Below are 7,690 nucleotides of genomic sequence, written 5' to 3' on the forward strand. Positions count from 1 at the left end.
TCAAATTAGAGGACCAACTATTAAAAAAAAAAAAACAAACTCACGGATTTCTTTAAAAAATTAACAAGAATGGGACATACTACCCAAATTACTAAATGAGTCAAGTGTTAGTGCTGGACAAACAGGTAAGAAAAAAATCCATGTATTAAAAATATTGGGGCTGGAGAGATGGCTCAGCAGTTAAGAGTACCTGCTGCTCTGGGAGAGGACTACGACTAGGTTCCAGGCACCCACATAGCAGCTCACAACCATTCATAACTCCAGTTCCATGAAATGAGATGCACTTTTCTGATTCCCCTGGGCACCAGGCATGCATATGGTGCATGTGAATACATGCAGACAAAACATTTGTATTTATTAATTTATATATAAGATAAAGATAAATCAAAAATTAAAAATATAACAAACAGAATTTAGCAACATGTAACATGAATTGTAAAAATTCAGTTCTTAAAGTTATGACAAGAAATCACAATAAACACAAATATGTGCTTCGGATATTGGCTGATGTAAGGAGTGAACTAAACCTTGAGTGAGTGAAGTTCTGAGTGAATGTGTATTGTTGACATGGGCATGGCATGGCAAGCACTCCAAGGCTTTTGACCCATGGAAAGTTGGCAAAGCTTTTTCTCATATGGATCAGGCTTCAAGTTGGCAAATCCTTCTTCTCTCTCTCAAAGTACCAGTGTTTACAGATGATTGAGCAGTGTCTACAAAAACTAGCAACTGCAGCTTCTTACTTCTGGATGCTTACAGCCTGAGATGACTCTCTTACAGAGACTTTCTCCCAAAACTATTACTCCTAACTACTGTTCTGTTTGTAATGAACATGTTGAAGTTCTGGGTTGCTGGTGATAGTAGGTGCTCTCCATCAGAATGCACACTCTCATCTGTCCCCAGCTTTTCTGTGTACATGTCTGTGTGTTTGTTCTTTATCATTCCCTCACCACCCTTAGACAGTGTTCCAGGAGCCAAGTCATATCAGTTGGAGTAGGGTGAGGACATTAATAGGGTGAGAAAATTAAGCAAGTAGAAGCAGAACATGGTAGCTAAATTTGGGGCTAATTTACTAAATTAAATTTACTAAATTTTTATTTAATTTAAATTACTAAATATTTAATTCACTAAATGCGAGGGTTTCTGTATCCTTCATGCCCAGGAAGTGACTAGACATGGGAGGCAAGGAGGCAGTTTGGCTCAACACAACTCAGGAGTCAGCATAGGTTCAAACTTCCAGAGTCTGACTCTGAGAGGTTTTAGGCATATTTAAGCACAGCACAATTCAGTGAAAACTATTTTGGTGATGACTAGCTCAGTCCTGGGTGCACAACAAAGCATATATAAATCTCCTTGAGGAACAAAGTAAGCTAAATACATATCAGATGTGTATATCAGACTACATTGAAACTCTTTGTAGAGTCCAAAAAGAAAGGTTTAAAGATACATTGGAGAAGAACAGGTTTATGATTAACTGAGAAAAACAAATTTATGATAAGGGTCTGGGAAAGGATCCAGTGCTGGAAAATCTCTAGCCACAAAGACAGCACAAAGGTGACCAGGCTAGAAAATATGTCCACTCCAGTCTTGTGAGTGGATAACAGGGTTTGTGTTCCATCTCTTGAAGGACCAACCCTGTGTGCTTCACATTCTAGGTTCCCCTCATGCTTATGTATGAATACAATGGCCTCAGTGATTCCTACATCTAAATACTTTTAAACAGATACAATACAGTATTTGGGACTCACTTATACTAAAAATTATTCACTATTTTCTGAGATTCACATTCAACTGGATCCTGCATGTTTTAACTAACAACCTTAGTATACTAGGCTATTCTTCTTAGTGCACTTGCTGAGGCCAAAGGGGACTAATTAAATAGACACAGAAGTGGATAAAGAGATAAATGAATGAACAAATAATTATGTAGAAGTACAGTATGTGTCCTATGTTATATCAACTACAATTTGATTACATATCATTGGAATTAAAGATCGTCAATGGGGACCACAGAAGGTCATTTTACCTGGGCTACCTAAGTTCAAAGGGTTCTAATTTTGATACTTCATTCTAATCATTAGATTAACTTAACCACAGGATGGGAGTAGAATATAGAATTAATGGAGGAGGTTTGTTAAATTATTTTGAAGGTCTATCTTAGTAACTAGTGGTAACTGGTTAATAACCCCTACATTTCCTTACTTTCCAATTACCATGGATACAATTTGTCCTAAAATCTAGTGGCTTAAAACTACGCAAATTTCTTGTGTTACAGTTCCTGAGGTCAGAAAGGATTAAATCAAAGCATTTGCACCATACGCATCCCTTTTAGGGCCCTAGGGGCAAAGGAATACATTGTCTTCAACCTTCCAGAGGCTTCTTCAATGTGTTTCTATGGAGGCTTCTTCCAGCCATGCAAATCACACTTCTCTGCTAGCTCATACCACCTCTTTTTCTGGCTGACATTCCTGGCTCCTTCTTGTAAGGACTATTGTTTTTAAACTGGGCCCACTCTGGGAATCTATTACAACTTCTTCATCCAGAGATCCTTAATTTAACTATAATTATAAAGTCTCACTCATGAGAGAACTTACATCGCAGGTTCTGAGTATTAAGATGTGGATATCTTTGAGGCCATTATTCAGTCTACAACAAGCACTATGTGTTAATGTATAGTTACATCTTGGTTGTTTTTATATATTCTAGTTAGTTAAAAAATAAAAATCTAAAATACACCAGCATTTTATAACTTCTATTTCTGCATTTTTAGAATACTCTTTGAGCCTCTTGTGACTGTGAGAGGCAGTGTAATTTCTTATCTCAATAATGGAAAAATAATATAGTGTGTTAACACCAAACCAGCGGTGTGCAATCTTGGCTTCATGCTAGAGTCAGCTGGAGTTCTTTAAAGTCCCAAAGTCAAGGCTGCACACCAAATTAATTAAATCAAGCTCTGTAGGGACTGAATCCAGATTTTAGTGACTTCAAAAGCTCTCCATGTAATTCTAGTGGGTATATAAAATGGACCACCTATTATCCCTTCTGTAACCATAGTTTGGGGGGCTGTGGGCAAAAGCCTCAGCTTTAGCAGCACCGATAAACTAGACTTGGCCACCTGTCACAATGTGCTAATTAAAGGGACCAGTAATGCTGAAAAGCAGAGAAAGGAGGTTTGTTCAATGCAGTAATGCTGGAAAGCAGAGAAAGGAGGTTTATTCAATGCAGCTGCACTGGGAAGAGGAACAAATAAAGGCATCCAGTAACTTTAAGTCCAACTTTGGGGTTCTGACAAAAGCTTAAGCTTAGGCAGAGAAAGAATTGGGACAAAGGGCAAAAGGTATCCTTAAACTGCCCTGTTCTAGATTTCCTCATCGTTACCACTACCTCAGCTCTGGTCCTGCCAGGTAATCTGGAGAAAGCACTTATTGCTTGAGGCTACAGTGGAGGTCAGGAGAAAAATTCTGCTCTAGGGAGCTTGCTGTCATGGATACTTGCCCTTGTGTGGGGGTGAGCTGTCCTACAGACTTTTGTTTCTTCTAAAACCCAAGGTGACTGCAGGTTTAGGACAATGACTTATTTCTGGACCCTCAGCAAACATCAATGAGACACACAGAACAAAATGAAGGTAGAGATGTCCAGTTTTCATTCTGCTTTGAGTAATTTGTGGGCCTAAAGGAAGAGCCCGTGCTTTATAGACAAAGTAGTTTCCTGGACCTCTTTCACTTTTCATACCTAACTAATTTGTATTTTCTTCCTCCAGTTCTTTCCTGTTTCCTCTTCTGAATATTTATTTTTCTCTGCTGCCTAGAAGTTTGTCCCATCTACCTAGTGAAGTACATTCTTCCTTGACCTCATTTTCGATGAGGTATGACTTATCCTAGACAGAAGGGTGAACAAAACAGAATGCTATGCTTTAACACTAAGAGGCCAGGTAATATCTGCAAACTCTCCACCTCACATCTGGTTTAATCTTCTAAAGAATAAGATATTAGAAATAAAATTCTCCATAGTCTTTTCTGATTTGTAAGCCTTAGGATTTTAAGTACAGAAAAAAATCAGAGTCCTATGAAAATGTTGAGTTCCAATTTTGAAGAATAGATGTGATTTAGTTAAGGAATAGCTGTCTTAGCTTTCCTCTCATAGAAACAGAACCGCAGCAAGGATTTGAGAATGTATGCTTTATCTAGGAGATCATCACAGAAATCATTAAGAGGAGGCAGGTGACACAAGCCATACTCCCAAGATTAGGGTGACTATGGGGAAATGGAATTTATTCCTTGTAGATAAGTCTGGACATTGGATACCAAACATGGCCTTCAGGGTTATTCTACATAAAGGTGAAATAACAGGGACACAAAACCCTGACTGCTTGGTGGACCATTGCTGCTGGGGAAGTGGTGACTCGAAAACTCATGTAGCTTGCTGTTCACGAGGAATGAAAAGTCTATAGCAAGAGAAGACTGTAGGCAGAGAAGCAAATGCTGATATTTGGATATCAGGTCAATGTGTACCACAGGGATAACGCCAAAGGGGACAGAAGCAGATGGTAATGTGGTTGCTTCATTTTTGAAATGACAGTTGATTATTTCTACCTACACATTTAATAAAAATATGTAAGGAATAAGTAAATTGATGCTTTTGAAATATGTGGAGGACCCTTTTGAGAAAACGCAGAGTGTTAAGACATTTTTTCCTGTAAATTTTTTTTTGTGGGGGAGAATCCTTTCAGAAATCACATAAAATTAGCTTGTTTGTCATATATAGAAGATGCTATCTCACAACAGAGGTCTTTGTCCTCTGGCTATCCTCATCTTTCTGCTCCCTCTTTTACAATGATCCCTGAGCCTGAGGTGTAGGCATTGTTTGTAGATGTAGCAGTTGGAACTGGGGACCCCAAGTCGACTGCTCTCTGAGTTTTGACCAATTGTGGATTTCTGTATTGGTTTCTCATTGATGGGGAAAAAAAGGCTTCTTTGATGAGGGGTATGAGCAGCACTTCTCTGTGGGTATAAAGATAAGTGTTTAGAACAGTCACTTGAAACACTAGTTGACATGCCAACATGGATGGGTGAAATGTCACAAGGGCCTGCTCCTTGATGAAGTGTTATAGGTTCTTAATGCAGCAATTAATGGTTGCTGAGAGAGGGAAAATCAGTCTTTTCCAGGAACAAGTACCTGATAGGTTACCCAATTCCTAAACACATGCATATCCTAGCAACACCTAAGAGATTCAGCAGGCTATATTTATACAAATGTTATGTACACACAGACATACCCTCTCATGCCCACATGCATGCACACGTGCATACTTGCATGTGCACACACACATGAAGACACACAAAGAGGTCATGAATTTGAGAGGATTGAGAGGCATGGAAAGAGGGGAAGAGTTGGAAGTCAGAGAAAGGGTTGGAAATGATCTAAATATAGTACTCATGTGAAAAATTCTCAAAAAAAAAAAAAAAACACCCGAAAATGTAAAAAAACAAAATTAGCTTATTTGGAGACCAATTAGTTATATTTTGTTTCAGGGTATAAAATGCCAAGTTTTCTTAATTATTCATAGATTAAGGAGATTCTCAATGCTTCAAGCAAGTTAAAATAAATATTACGTTCAGGCACTGAATAAATCATGCTGTAGGTATTAAAGAGATGAGGTGTGTTGGAGCTGGAAGGAAGATGTGCTGACATCTGTCTCTCCCAAACCTGGGCTGGAGCCTGCAGACTTACAGCATGAGCATAGAGATCTGCTTTCTTCCCAACAAGGAAGTAAGATCAGGGCAGAAAAAGATAGTGACAATTAAGAGGACTTGGGAGAGGAAAGGAGCCTCTTAGCCCTGGGATCAGGTTTAAGGCCTTTGTTGGCTGAGAATCAAGAATTTTGATGCAGCTGAACAAATTGCCTGTGTATGAGAGACAATGTTCACTCCTTTGAGAGATATTTCAAGCACGTGTGATACAACAGCTAAGCCCAGGATGCTGGCTCATGCCTGAAATCCAAGCCTTAGGAGACATACATAGCAGGATTGCTATGAATTTGAGGTCAACCTGGCCTGACACAGTGAGTTCAGGGCCAGCTTGGGAATACACAAAACAACAAAAAGCCAGCTGAAATAGCTAGAGAAGCTTGTTTGAGACTATGTGTATGTGTACATATAATAGAATCACTACATTTCTTCCTTCTCTTCTCTCCAAATCCTTTTATATACTCTTCTTCATTCTCCTTCAAATGCATACCCTCTTTCTTTCACTAATTGTTTGTAGCTGGAGTTTTCCTGCCTGGCCCACAGTCAGGACAAATCTCTCTCACCTGCCAGTCCCACAGCTGCTCAGACCCAACCAAGGAAACACAGAGACTTATATTGCTTACAAACTGTATGGCTGTGGCAGGCTTCTTGCTAACTGTTCTTATATCTTAAATTAATCCATTTCTATAAATCTATATCTTGCCACATGGCTCGTGGCTTACCGGCATCTTCACATGCTGCTTGTCATGGCGGCGGCTGGCAGTGTCTCTCTCACTCAGCCTTCTACTTCCCAGAATTCTCCTCTCTCCTTGTCCTGCCTATACTTCCTGCCTGGCCACTGGCCAATCAGTGTTTTATTTATACAGAACGATAGCCACAGCAATTGTTATTACATGTATATATGTATAAACATATATATTCCTAAATATAACATGTTCAACATGTATAATGTTATTTGTATGTAAGTTTTCAGGGCTGACCTTTTGGAAATGGACCAACCCATTGGTGTGCTCTTCATTGCGGAAAAATACTTCTCATGCTCCCAGCTTCCCTCGGTTACCTATAGTTCTCTGTGTAGGGCTTACCCACATAATGCCTAACAACAACCTATTAACATCTGTCCTTATACCCACAGGCAAATGTAGTCTTTACTTCTCATCAAGGAAACTTCCCTTTGCAATAGACAGAGATCACCTTTCCCCCAAGAAAAAAAATCAGAACCAATGGAAATTCAGTTATAAAGCCTAGTTCCAGTGGACTCCATCACCTAAGACTCAGGGAACTTTAAGGAAAATGGGGCAGAAAGACTCTAAATGACAAAGGATCAGAGAATTTGTTGTGAGAGTGTGTCTTCCAATAATACCAGAAGCTATGCCCATACAGTCTCACCAACATGACTGCCAAAATGTGAGTAGAACACGGTGACACCAGTGTACATGCTAAAGTGGCAGGGGAAAAATGCCACAAGCCCTCAACCCTATTGTCTTTTTCTTTATATCCCTTCTCTTGATAATATAGTATATCTTCATCATATTTACCCCTAAATACTTCCCTCAATTAACTGCCATCTTATCTCCCTTCTAATTTCATGATTTCCTTTTATAATTTTATTTATGTAATTAATACTCTCAGTCAGTTTAGTGCTGTTCATATGCATATGAACATGGGATCATCTACTACCTGGATATGGGGAACTTTCCTGTGGCCACACTCCTAAAAAAAAAAAAAAGTGACTATCAGCCCCCAAAAGCCATCTGCAAATAGCTCCTAATCTAAAGCTGGAGCCTCAAGAACCCTTCTGTCTTTCACTAGGATTTTTAACTGTCTGATTTTGTGCAGGTCTTGTGTAGGTAATGCCTGCTACTATGTGTTCCTGTATAAACAATCATGTTACGTCCAGAGGACAATATTTCACATATACTTCCCCACCCTCTGGCTCTTACATT

Source organism: Peromyscus californicus, unplaced genomic scaffold, assembly GCF_007827085.1.
Source record: "Peromyscus californicus insignis strain IS unplaced genomic scaffold, ASM782708v3 Scaffold_7__1_contigs__length_154581171, whole genome shotgun sequence".
NCBI classification, from domain to species: Eukaryota; Metazoa; Chordata; class Mammalia; order Rodentia; family Cricetidae; genus Peromyscus; species Peromyscus californicus.